This window comes from Benincasa hispida, chromosome 1 (genome assembly GCF_009727055.1).
Source record: "Benincasa hispida cultivar B227 chromosome 1, ASM972705v1, whole genome shotgun sequence".
In the NCBI taxonomy this organism is placed as follows: domain Eukaryota; kingdom Viridiplantae; phylum Streptophyta; class Magnoliopsida; order Cucurbitales; family Cucurbitaceae; genus Benincasa; species Benincasa hispida.
In genome coordinates, this window is record NC_052349.1 from 94822425 (window position 1) to 94835815 (window position 13391).

Genomic DNA, 13391 nt, shown 5'->3' on the forward strand with positions numbered 1-13391 from the left:
CAAATTTTATATCTTTTCAAATTTTCTTTTATTTTATTAGATCTCTTACCTAATTTTTCAAATCTTTCACCCAAATTTTGTTTTTACAAATATTTGAATTTTCAACTATTTTTTCCAAATTGATTTCAAATGGTTGCACAATCATTTTTAAATTTTGGAAAAGATCAAATTTTGCAAGATTTGTGAAATATATACCCAAGATTTCACCAAGAAAGCCCAAATATATAGAATCTCGGTTATTTTGCCCCGAATGAACACCTATCGAAATCCACCTAATTTGTTCAAATATTATACCATCTCTTCAAATCTTATACCAACTCTTACCTCTTTTCAAATTCTAATCTTTTGTAAATCTTATATTATCTTGCAAATCTTAGGCCCAATTTATATTTCTACAAATTTCTAAATTGTTTTACCAATTATCTAAATGGATCTACAATTTATGTAATCGATAGTGTAATTTTTAAATTTCAAAAAATTAAAAAAATTAAGTAATATTTGCAAAAACTGTGTGAACCTTGGTTCTCATCTTGCCCAGATTCCACCGAGAAAACCTAAAAGTATCGATAGTTTGGATATAGATGAAAAAGTTGATTTTCTTAACTAAATCTTAGTAGTCGATAAAAGTGCATGCTAGCTGTAAAAAGTAAAACTTAAAACTACAAGAAACATTAAATATACTTCTTGTTAGGTTTTATATTCTAAAACTCGTGGTTTGTAAACAATAAAATTTATTCTGAAAATTCAATAAGTTGTTATTGAATATATGATTTGCTTATTTCATTGTAGAAATAAATCCAATAAACTAAAAAGATCCTTGACTCTTACATGAATCCTTGAACTTTATGTGGAGACATAAATAAGGTTGGGTGCGGTAATATTATCGGATGCGGCCCATTCTATAGTTGTTACAAGGAGTTGTAAAGTGCTACAGACGAAGTGATACATGTCATGACATGAGAAGTGGGGGCATCCTGTACACTGAGTTTGTACAAGATCAGACCACGAAATAAGTCACTCTTACTTTATAACGTTGTTTACTGTTTAAGACTGACTATTTCAAAGCGATGACCTAGGTAACTTGACCATAATCCTGAGCTAACTATGAACTCCTGTTTATTCGGGATTATCCTTAAATTTTCTTTGGTGAGGGTTGTCTCGACAACGCCGACTCAATAAACCTCCATTTCAAGGGTAAGACCGGGTAGATAGCTGAGGACATAGGGTGTAAGATGGAATTCGCTCATACCTGTTTTTAGGGATAGTAGAGAGGTTGTTCCCTTAAGTGCTGACTTCAAGTCTTGAACAAGGGGCCCCACCCTCTTATTGGCCCGAGAGGGACTCGGTTTAGTGATTGGATCACAAACCAATTATTCATTAGAGGATTAGTGGGACCTAAGGAACAAGAGGTAATCTTGGGGGTAAAACAGTCATTTGACCCAGTCGTTATTACGAACAACCTGTGAAATGGTTAACTTACTAATCATGGTTATATCGAACAAACATAATATATGAGGGGAGTGCAACTCTGGGCTTTAGTAGAGTGACCTAGTAATTAATAAATAGGGATTAATTTGATGTAAAGAGTTTAGCCAATTAATCGTTGGAGCTCATGATCTGTAGATCCACGACATCTCCTACTAGCTCACAAATGGATTAATCTTAGAGTAGCGTAATCAGTTAATTTGAAACGTTCAAATTAGAAATAAGGGAATTAGTAATATGTGATATAATTACGCGTTTAATTTTGGAATTAAACGAAATTGAAAAATCAATTAATATTTAAATATGATTTAAATATTAAATTCATGAATCAGATTGATGATGGTGGAATTAGTGTTAAATTAATTTAATATTTGATTTTGAATTAATTAGAATTAATTAAATTGTTTAATTAATTAGAATTAATTAAATTGTTTAATTAATTATTTATTATTAATTTTATTAGAAAATTAATTAATGAATTAATTTTGTAAAATTAATAAATATTTCATTTTTGAAAATTTGATTTTGGAAATCAATTGCAAAATAAAAAATTGAAAAGAGATAGAAAATGAAAATCCCAAAAGTGAGATTTCTCCACTTTCTATTTCATGTAGCTTACACATATTACACCATAAACTTGAGTCAATCTTCCAAGTATGAGCTGCAATACATGCAGCAATGGAGTTTGCATGATAGTCATGCAATGAATGAAGAAGATTGGGCTGAGAATCGAGCATGTATTTGATAGTTTTTTGCTGAAAGAACTTGAGGTTGAAGAAGGTCTTCTACCATGGTGACACAGTAACCTTTTCTCCAAATTTTCCTAATCCAAGCTTATTTTGAATTACACAACTCAATCTAAGGTACTAAGAGGATAGTAGGGAAGGTCTTGAAGTGGTTCACAAGCAGATTTGGAGGAGACTTGTAGCTAGAATTCGAGTTTCAAGAGGTTTTTCAAAGGTATGTCATGAAACTCTCTTATTAGTTTATGAGCATGTTTAATTTAAAGCCAAAATTAATGAATTAGAAGGTTTAATGATCTGTTTTACTTCTACTGTGTGTTTTCTAACTCTAACACTTCCAAGCTAAGTTTTCTACCCATGATGAAGAGTTTCGTCTTTTCAAGCTTCAAAACACACATTTTCATCCAATAAACATATTGAATTCGAAAAACCTAGATTCATTCTTATTTTTAATACATTATGTACCAATTTATTCCATATATTTACATTTATTGAAGGTTCGTGTATGAACTTGAAGAACTGTGGGTTGAATTTATACTATATAGGTGAAATGTTATGTCCTTTCATTTATTATAATGAGGATGTAATTTTCTCATTTGAAGAATAAGTAGAATGAAGATTTTTCAATTGAGTTTAAATATTACTCAAGCTTTATGTTTTCTTTGTATTATTGTGATTATAATTCATGTTTTCAAACTTTCAATAGTTCCGTTGATTAGATTGTGAATAGTTTAAAATCTTGAAGATAGAAATAAGTTTTTCTTTCTTCTTGATCATTGATTATTTTTTCGGCCCAAGTTTATTTATCTTTTTTGGAGGTTTTTTCAATTCATTATGAAAAGTTATTCTAATCAAACTAGTGTATCAATTACTAATTAGTTCACATGTATTAAATAACTAAGTGGAATAAAGTAATGATCATGTTATTCAAAAATACGAATATTAAAAGTTACTATACCAATTTTTTTTAAAACAAACAATACAAACCAACCTCAAACCAATCATACCCCTTTAACGATAAGGGGATGAAGAGATACTGGAAAGGTGTCTTTCCCGACTAAAGAGGAACCAGATGAGGAGACCAAAGAAGCAAGATTGTGGGTAGTTTTGTTCTCCGTTCTAGAAATCTTACAAAAATTATAGATATTAACAGACTTTGCAAGGCAAAGGACCTCCCTCACAAAAATATCAACTTCCCACAAATCAGAATCCAGACAATTCAATAATTTAACTACCTTAACATAATCTGACTCGACTACCAATAAAGGATTTTACCCCTTCCCATGCCTGTAGACCTCAATCAAGTCTTCCACCACTGCTTTTGCCTCAAGCACCTTGATCCCCCAATTATGATTGATATGCTTGAACCCACCCAAAATAGGAGTTCCAAGATAATCCAGCCTAAACTACCATATTGCAAATAATTCGACCATGTCGCATCAACATAGCTTTCAACAACCCTCCTAAGGGGCTTTCCAACTGTCATTCCCTTGATTGGGATCAGAGTGGGAAGAGAAACAGGGAGATAGAGGGAGAAACCTACCCAAGTAAGCTTCAAAAGACGCTTTGAGAGCCGAGATAATGTCTCTATCTTCAGAAGATACATGGTTGAAGCGAATAACATTCCTGTGGTTCCAGATGCACCAAAACAAATTGAGGATTTTTTTCATCTACTCTTTAGGATTAATCTCCTTTAGGCACTTCCAGTAGTCACAAGCATTCCAGAAAATCCTATCCATCGAAAACAGACAAACATTAGAGGGGAAGAAAATATTCAAAATCTTCTTAGAAGCCTTACATTCCCAAAACAAGTGGCAAGTTGTTTCCTTGTAAGCCCTACAAAATGAACAATAAATGTTAGTGAAATTTTCTTTTTTAGAAAGATTACAAGTCGTAGGAATGATATCGTTAATAATTTTCCATCCAGTGATCTTGATCTTTAGCAAAGCATTAGAGTCCCACATCATTTTATAGAAATTTGTTAGCTTATCTTTGGACGATTGGAAGGTCGACATGAACTCAGATAATTGAATTTCCCAATGATATGCACTTTTGACAATAAACTTTCCTTTCTTATCCAAATTCCAAACGATCTCATCCTCACAAGAACAAATAAACTTTCATATGATTTTTAAAAAACTAAACTTTCAGTAGAATTTAATAAACTTTTGATATATTTGTACTTTTTAAAAAACTATTGAAATTATAAAGACAAAAATTAAAACTTCTTATGTAATCTTATGCAGTATAACCTTAAACTTTCATTTGTATTTACTATAGGTTTATGATTTTTAAAAAAGAAAATGTCAAATATATTAAAAATTATTAAACAAAATTGAAACTTTAAAAAATTTATTAGCTACAAAACTGGAAATTTAAGATTTTATTAGACATTTTGTAGAGCTCAATAATCTTTATAAATAAAATTGAAAGTTCATGGACTCTTAATTCATTTTTAGAAGTTTTGAATACTTATTTGGAAACAAAAGTTAAAAGTTTTAGAAACATAACTTATGATTATTTTATTTTAAACCTTTTTAAAACATGAAATCACTATTGGTTTTGTGTGATAAATATAAAATTTAATTACAACTTTAGTGTCTGTCATTGTTTTGCATCTAAGTGTAATCTTTGGTTTCTTCTTCAAGATCTTTAAAAGAGGATTTTCCTTCGATCGTTGTTGCCCTCACTCTCGAGAGAGATTGGGACTCTGGTTGTTGGTTCTTGAGAAATTGTTATTTTCTAACCTAAAAAGCTTTTAGTCTTTCAAAACTAACATCTTTTTCAAAAATTAGTTTTTCAAATATCTTTCTTACTTGTTCAACTTTTATTGAAGACCGTATGATGATGTTACCGAAATATTCTTGGAAAATATTAAAAAAAAATACTTAGGTTTCTTTTGTTTTAGGCGTTTGAAATCTCCCACTTTATCACTTCAACGGTCCCTCTTGAAGTGATGGCATGATTGAAGAAAAAGAACAATGTCAACGATTGAGAGACCGTATGGTGATGTTTACGAAACAAAAAAAAAAAAAAAAAAAAAAATATCCTTGGAAAATATTTTAAAAAAATACTTAGATTTCTTTTGTTTTAGGCGTTTGAAATCTCCCACTTTATCACTTCAACGGTCCCTCTTGAAGTGATGACACAATTGAAGAAAAAGAACAATGGCACGATTGGGAGACCGTATGATGATGTTATCGAAATATCGTGCCATTGTTCTTTTTCTTCAAATACTTAAATATCTGCTTGCTTTCCATTAGGATTCTACACAACCTACTTTAGATTTCTACAAAGGTAATTTGTTTAGATTTAGGGTTTCTTGTTGTTTTTTTACATTCAACCCACTACCTGCCTCTTAGCTTTGATTATATGGTGAGAAATTTGTTGTGTGATTCCGGGTAGGACCATAGGGAAAAAAATGTGTGATTTTTAAGTACATTTCAAACGGAATGAATGTTTGTTGAAATCTACCTTAAAATCTCGCAAGGACTTCAAATGAGAAGTTTCCTTTTAAATAAACGAGGTTTAACTTTTTAGAGTTAAGAATTTTTCTTTAAAAGTTTTGGGGATTTTTTGTAAATTCTTCTGTACTTTTTTCCTGTAAGAAATTGATCAAGACCTCGTGGGAAAAAAAGGCAGAATATGACTAAATTTGATTAAAAAAATTCATAAGTTTTCATGTATTTGTTTCTGTAAGAAATCGACCAGGTCTTTATGAAAAAGACAGAAAAAATTTTACTAATAAATTTATTAAAAAAATCTCGTAAATATTTTCGAAAAAGAAGAATACACAATTTGAATAAACTTTTACTAAAAAGACGATGTATACCTGATAAAAAATATCTTGCATACTACATCAGAAACACCATTAGAGAAAACAAAATAAAACAAAAACATATGACTAAGCCCTAAAGGGGTAATCTAGAAAAAATAGAAAGAAAATGGGAAAAAATCTTAAAAAATTTCACAAAATTTTCCAGAAGAAATCCTTATGAGTAATCTTGGTTTAGGGTTGCTTAACCATGATTTCCCATAGTCCAACCTCTAAAAAAATATTAAAAACAATCACTCACTCTCACTTTCAAATAAGAATTGTTATTCTTCGAAAAAACGACTAATGAACCATAAATCTTAGTTGGAATTTGTCAAAATTTGGAGACAACTTGATAACTGGCAGAAATGTCAGTTATTATAAACCTTTTATTTAGAATTATGAGGGCTTATAAGTAGAAAATGCGGTGATAATACTTAGAATTTGCAAAAAAAATGAGTTTTGCGTCGATTAGCACCTAAATCCTCACTGACCCCAATATTATGTGTTACTCCGTGCCAAAGTGTCTATTTTTGTAGCTATCGCAGGAATCAAACGCATGCGTTGGAAATAAGCAATCGCAGACAAATGCATGCACTGAAGCCAGCGACCACAAAGACAAATGCATGCGCTGAAAATTGGATTGCATGCGTCCATCGCATGGAAGTTGTGGTGATTGAATGCGCCCATCACATGGAAGTTGCGGTGATCAAGCGAATGCAGTGATCACTTGATCACTTGGAGATTGCGGCCACGGAGTGACAACCATAATAGAAGGGCGATCACAAGATGGGTAGAATGCATTGATACTTCAGCTGAATCAAGCTCGGACGCATACCTTGGGAGTATCAACAAGATAAGACGATGTGACATTGCCCATACCGCGACAAAGGCAACAGTGACACATAACGCAATCATGATAGCTGTCGGCATTTAAACTCTATAAATAGCCCCTTGGACCTTCATTTCAAAACATCGGCAGAGGTTTGCGATCACAAATGAGAGCTTGAGCAAGATTTTCAGTGAGAATTCTTCACCTCCACAAACCAGACCGAGTGACGACGGGAGCTTTCGCCGGAGATAGAGCTCAAGAGAGACATCTCCACCATTCATCCATGGCACCACCGGCAGCCTTGACGCAGATTCCTTCATTTCTCTTCTAACCTCTGTATTGTATTACATTTTAGCTTAAGATATTAAGACATTTTGTAATCAATGCATCTCTTGATTCCTTCAATGCCATCTTCTTCATCATCTTTATCTTTATCATCATTTACCTTCATCGTTAATTTATCAAAGACGATCGCATACTTAATCGTGTAGCCTAGAGATAGGACGCATGTAGCAACCCACCGAGAGGTGTGCGTTGTGCGAGTATAGTGAGTTAATCATTTTTGCTTGGTGAAAGGCTGTAGTAATGCTTGTCTATGGGTTGTTGCATTGCTTGTCTATAAGTTAAATAGTCGCATCTCACTGCCTGAGAAGGTAAGAGATGGAACACACTAAAGCAAAGTATGCATTGTTCCTAGAGATAGGCACAATTTTATGCTCGATGCAACCATGCACTATAGAGATATAGTCATGCAGCTGACCACCGAGAGGTTTGGGATGCGTTAGTGTGACGAACTGGGATTACTCGAGCGATTTAAGATAATAAACTGTCTCTTATACACATCTAGATGTGTATAAGAGACAGACCGAGAGGTGTGCGATGCGTTAGTGTGACGAGCTGGGATTACTCGGGCGATTTAAGATAATAAATATTACTATGCGTTAACGGTTGTTGTGTATCTACCTATTCTCATCGTAAGTCTTCTATTGCTCAATCTGTTTAGATAGGAGTAGGAGTAGTGTGTAAATCCATTAAACTTCTTTTTATTTTTCTTTTCATCGCCTCAAACGCATTGCTTCACAAGCATTATTGAGTGACAAGTCCTTGTGTTCGACCTCGAATTACCCGAGAAACTTATATTCGCATTATACATGGTGCGAGCGTAAGAAAACTTGTGATAGGAACACATGGTCATTGTATACTAGATTAACGCATTTTCATTCCAAAGCATGACCTCTGACGCATGGGCGTAAACGTATAGCTTAAGCCATGTCTAACGCATGATTGCGTGCGTAGCCCCATCCCTAATTTTCCTTCCAACACAACCATACAACCCTAGAATGAATACAATAAAACAATTAAATTGATAACATATCTTCTATTTCAAAGGGGCCCGCAAAAGAACAGAAAACAAATTGCCTTTAAAATTGGGACCCTGAAGTACAACTTTTTCGTAAAAGCTAAACGGAAAACTAAAGTTGGATATGAAAAGTTGTGCTATGTAAGTTACGTTAAGGTAAAATAGAAGACAATTAGGGGCCGTTTGTTTTTTAGGAATGTAGATAACCGAAATATTTATATGCCCCAAATTATAGATATCTAGAATTGTAGATACTCAACATCTTTAGATAATCATGTTTATTTTCTAAGAATATTTTTAAAAATATCTGAGAATCTTTGGACAACCGTGTTAATTTTGTAGGATTTCCACTCGAAAATGTCTTAAATTTATAATGTTCCAAGAATGCCCTTACGACTATCCATTAATTTATAATTATTTTAATACAAGTTGGATCTATATAATTTTTTTATTAATTTGAATTTCTTTTTAAATTAATTTATTATTTTATTTATTATTTTCTCAACAAAATAATATATATTCATTTAAGATTTTTATAAAATAAATATTAATTTGAATTTGAATATCTTTCTAAAAAAATTGTATAAATAACTACAATATAACCATAGAATGTGAAACCTATAGTTGATAATATCTATTTTAATTATAAAATGAAAATAAAGAAGAGTGGTCTATATATGGAAAAAAAATGGTTAAAAAAGTAAAAATGAGATGTCCATGACATGGGAGTCTAGAAAACTCATGTTTTAGGAACGCATTCAAAACTAAGGCATTTTAGGATGCTAGAAATCTCTATATATCTAGGTATCTTACGTTACCACAAAATAAATACAATAATCTAAATATTTATTTTTGTAAAACTTGGATTCCCACAAAACAAAGAATCCCTTGAGTAAACATTTAAACTAAAAACAAAAGAGATTTTTTACTATGTGGGACCTCCAACTAAAATTTGAAAAAGTAAGAAAGCCGTTAAAGTAAACAATTTTTTTTTCTTTTAGTTTTGAAAGGCCAAAAAGTTTTTAAAATAGAAATAGAAATTTGTTGGAGTTTTTTTTTTTAATAATATGATTAGGAAAACAATTTAGGGAAATATATTGGTTCTGAAACTATTTACAAATCTATGATTGTTTTGAAGTAATGGCACGGGGATTTTGTGTAAAATATTTTGTCGAGGGTTCAACCGTTTAGTAAATTACTATGTGATCGTTTAGTAATTCTTTATTAACATAACAATAGGTGAAAACTTCCGGAAAGAACAAGTGAACGATGAACAACTTCAAATTAAAGAAGAACCCTCGACCTAAAGGAAATTGAAGAAGACGCCGAGGGTTGAACTCTCAACCTGTCGAAAATTAAAGAAAAAGTCGAGGGTTTGACCTTCGACCTAAAGGAAATTAAAGAAAGACAACAAAATTTGAAGAACAGGTCGAGGATCAATCCTCAACCTGTCGAAAATTAAAGAAGAGGTCGAGGGTTTGACTCTCGACCTAAAGGAAATTAAAGAATCGTTTAGTAATTATACACGATCGCACACAATCGTTTAGTAAATTACTATGTGATCGTTTAGTAATTCTTTATTAACGTAACAATAGGTACAAACTTCCGGAAAGAACAAGTGACGGATGAACAACTTCTTTATTAAACGATAGGAATCAAACAAGATTAATCGGTCGCTTACAAAACGCTAAACGATCGTTTACAATCTCTTCACGATCGCTCAGTATGACTAAACGATCGCTTACTAAATCCTCTACGATCGACCACAAACGCCTACACGATCGCTTAACTATTACTATTACACGATCGCCTTCTCAGAACCTATACGATCGCATACCTTTTACTATATGATCGTGTACCAAGTGCTACACGATCGCCTAGTGGAAGTAGACGATGAGCGGCATGCTGCAATGGCTTCTCCACGACAGCGTCTGCCGAACTCCCACTCGCGAGAGCTCTTTTTCCTCACTACACGATCGCCCACAAACTCCTACACGATCGTTTAGTTATTACTATTAGACGATCGCCTACCTTTTACTATACGATCGTCTACCAAATGTTACACGATCGCTGAGCTTTACTACATGATCGCCTAGTAGAAGTAGACGATAAGCGGCATGCTGCGATGGATTCTCCACGATAGCGTCTTCCGAACTCCCACTCTTGAGAGCTCTCTTTCCTCACTACACGATCGTCCACAAACTCTTACATGATCGCTTAGCTATGACAATTAAACGATCGCTTCAAAACCTATACGATCGTCTACCTTTTACTATACGATCGTCTACTAAGTGCTACACGATCGCTGAGCTTTACTACATGATCGTCTAGTTGAAATACACAATGAGTGGCACGCTGCTATGGCCTCTCCACGACAGTGTCTTCTGAACTCCCACTCTTGAGAGCTCTCTTTCCTCACTATACGATCGTCCACAAACTTCTATACGATCGCTTAGCTATTATAATTAGATGATCGCTTTCTCAAAACCTATACGATCGTCTACCTTTTACTATATGATCGTATACCAATTGCTACATGATTGCCTAGTGGAAGTACACGATGAGCGACACATTGTGAGGCCTCTCCAGGATAGTGTCTTCCGAACTTCCACTCTCGAGAGCTCTCTTTCCTCACTACCGATCGCCCACAAACTCCTACATGATCGCGTAGCTATTACTATTACACGGTCGCCTTTTCAGAACCTATATGATCGCCTACCTTTTACTATACGATCGTCTATCAAGTGCTACACGATCGCTGAGCTTTACTACATGATCGCCTATACGATGACTAAACGATCGCTTACTGAATCTTCTGCGATCGCCCACAAAATCCTACAAGATCGCTTAACTATTACTATTATACGATCACCTTCTCAGAACCTATACGATCGCCTACCTTTTACTATACGATCATCTACCAAGTGCTACACAATCGCTGAGCTTTACTACACGATCACTGAGATTTACTACATCATCGCCTAGTGGAAGTAGACGATGAGTGGCACGCTGCGATGGCTTTTCCACGACAGCGTCTTCCGAACTCCCACTCTCGAGAGCTCTCTNTTTCCACGACAGCGTCTTCCGAACTCCCACTCTCGAGAGCTCTCTTTCCTCTGTACACGATCGCCCACAAACTTCTACACGATCGCTTAGCTATTACTATTAGACGATCGCTTTCTCAGAACCTATATGATCGCCTACCTTTTACTATACGATCGTCTACCAAGTGCTACACGATCGCTGAGTTTTACTACATGATCGGTGATCTTTACTACACGATCGCCTAGTGGAAGTAGACGATGAGCGGCATGTTGCGATGGCTTTAAAACGAATCTGAATCTCTGTAGTGCGCGTCAGAGTGATTTGAACCCTCGACCTTCTTTAAAATGAATCTGAATCTCAACAGCATGTCAGCATCTCGTCCCATCCCATCCATTTAATTTTCCCAACGTCGAACGCCCATGGGTCAAGTTTTCAAAACTCGACCTTTAACCTTATAACCCCCCTCCTCTCCTCTCATTTTCTCACATTTTCTCACTGCCTTCATTCTCTCATTCTCACTGCCTTCAACCTTCGTTCTCTCATTATGCCTTCTTCGAACCTAATTAAAACTTTTACAAATTTTCTTCTGCCTTCTTCATTTCTTCATTGGCAAATCTTCTTCTTCTCCCACATTCCTCCATTAAATTGTGAGGTTTGTACCTTTACTATACAAAATTTTATTTTTTTTAAAGAACTATAAATTTTGTTCCTATTCTCATACTATTATATTTTTTTTATAGTTTTTGTTGCTATTTAGGAAACAAAGAACAAAAAAAGTAACGTTAACAAAAAAAAATCATATATTCTCATAATATTTTGTTTTTTTCATAGTTTTTGTTGTAGATCCATATTCTCATAATATTTTGTTTTTTTCATAGTTTTTGTTGCTGGATAACGGAGAAAAGAGAGACCATTGTCACTTTGAGGAAAAAAAGTAAAACCACTATTAAATTTATGAGTTTACTATTTATTTATTACTAGTTTTTTTATATTTAGTAGATCTATCATATTAATTTTTTAGTAGTTATTGAATTCAATAATATTTACATAGTTAGTAGTTATTTCTCTATTAGTATTAATCTTAGTAGTTGTTATTAGTGTTAATCTTATTTATATTATGTTATACCAACATGTTAATTTTATTTATATTTTGTTTGTTTTTGTTTGTATTTAAGTATAGTTTATTGTTATGTTTAAAAGTTGATGTTTATGCTTTAATATTTTTAGTTTAATACAAAATTATTATGATTTTTTGAAATATATTTCTTAGGATATTTGATTTTTTTAGTATTAACTTTGAAAATATAGTTTAAAATAGTTTGCAAAAGTTTAATTTATTGTTATGTTTAAAAAGTTCATATTCATAAACCTTAAAAAGTTGATGTTTATAATTTAAAAAGTTTAATATTTTTAGTTTAATACAAAATTATTGTGATTTTTTTAATATACTTCTTATAATATTTTTTTTTGTATTAAATTTGAAAAAATAGTTTTAAAAAGCTTACCTCATTGTAATGTTTAAAAAGTTGATGTTTAAACTTTAATATTTTTAGTTTAATACAAAATTATTGTGATTTTTTGTATAAATTTCTTTTGATATTTGAAAAGTTTAATTTGTTGTTATGTTTAAAAATAGTTATAAAAAGTTTAACTTATTGTTATGTTTAAAAATAGTTTTAAAAAGTTTACCTTATTGTGATTTTTATTGTGATTTTTTAAATATATTTCTTATATATTTTTGTATTGTGGTTTGTTTTTGTTTAAGTTTGATAATTAGTAAAAAAATTAGTAATGTATTGTTTGTCTTTTTTTTTTTTTTTTAGAAAATGGAGGACAAATGCTTGGGATTTTTGTTTACAAATAGTAATATGATTGATGGTATTGATGAAGTTGATGGAGTTGACTATGACCAACAACCAAGTGGGGGTTTTAACATAAATGTGAACAGTGGAATTGTATTTGAACAATTCATTGAAATGATTGGGATGTCACTTAGTGTAGATATGGGAACAAATCAATTAGAAATAATATGTAGACATCCTAACCTAGAACCATCAAGATCAATAAGGTTTATGTCATTCCCTATTCTGAATGCACAAGCTATGAACTTGA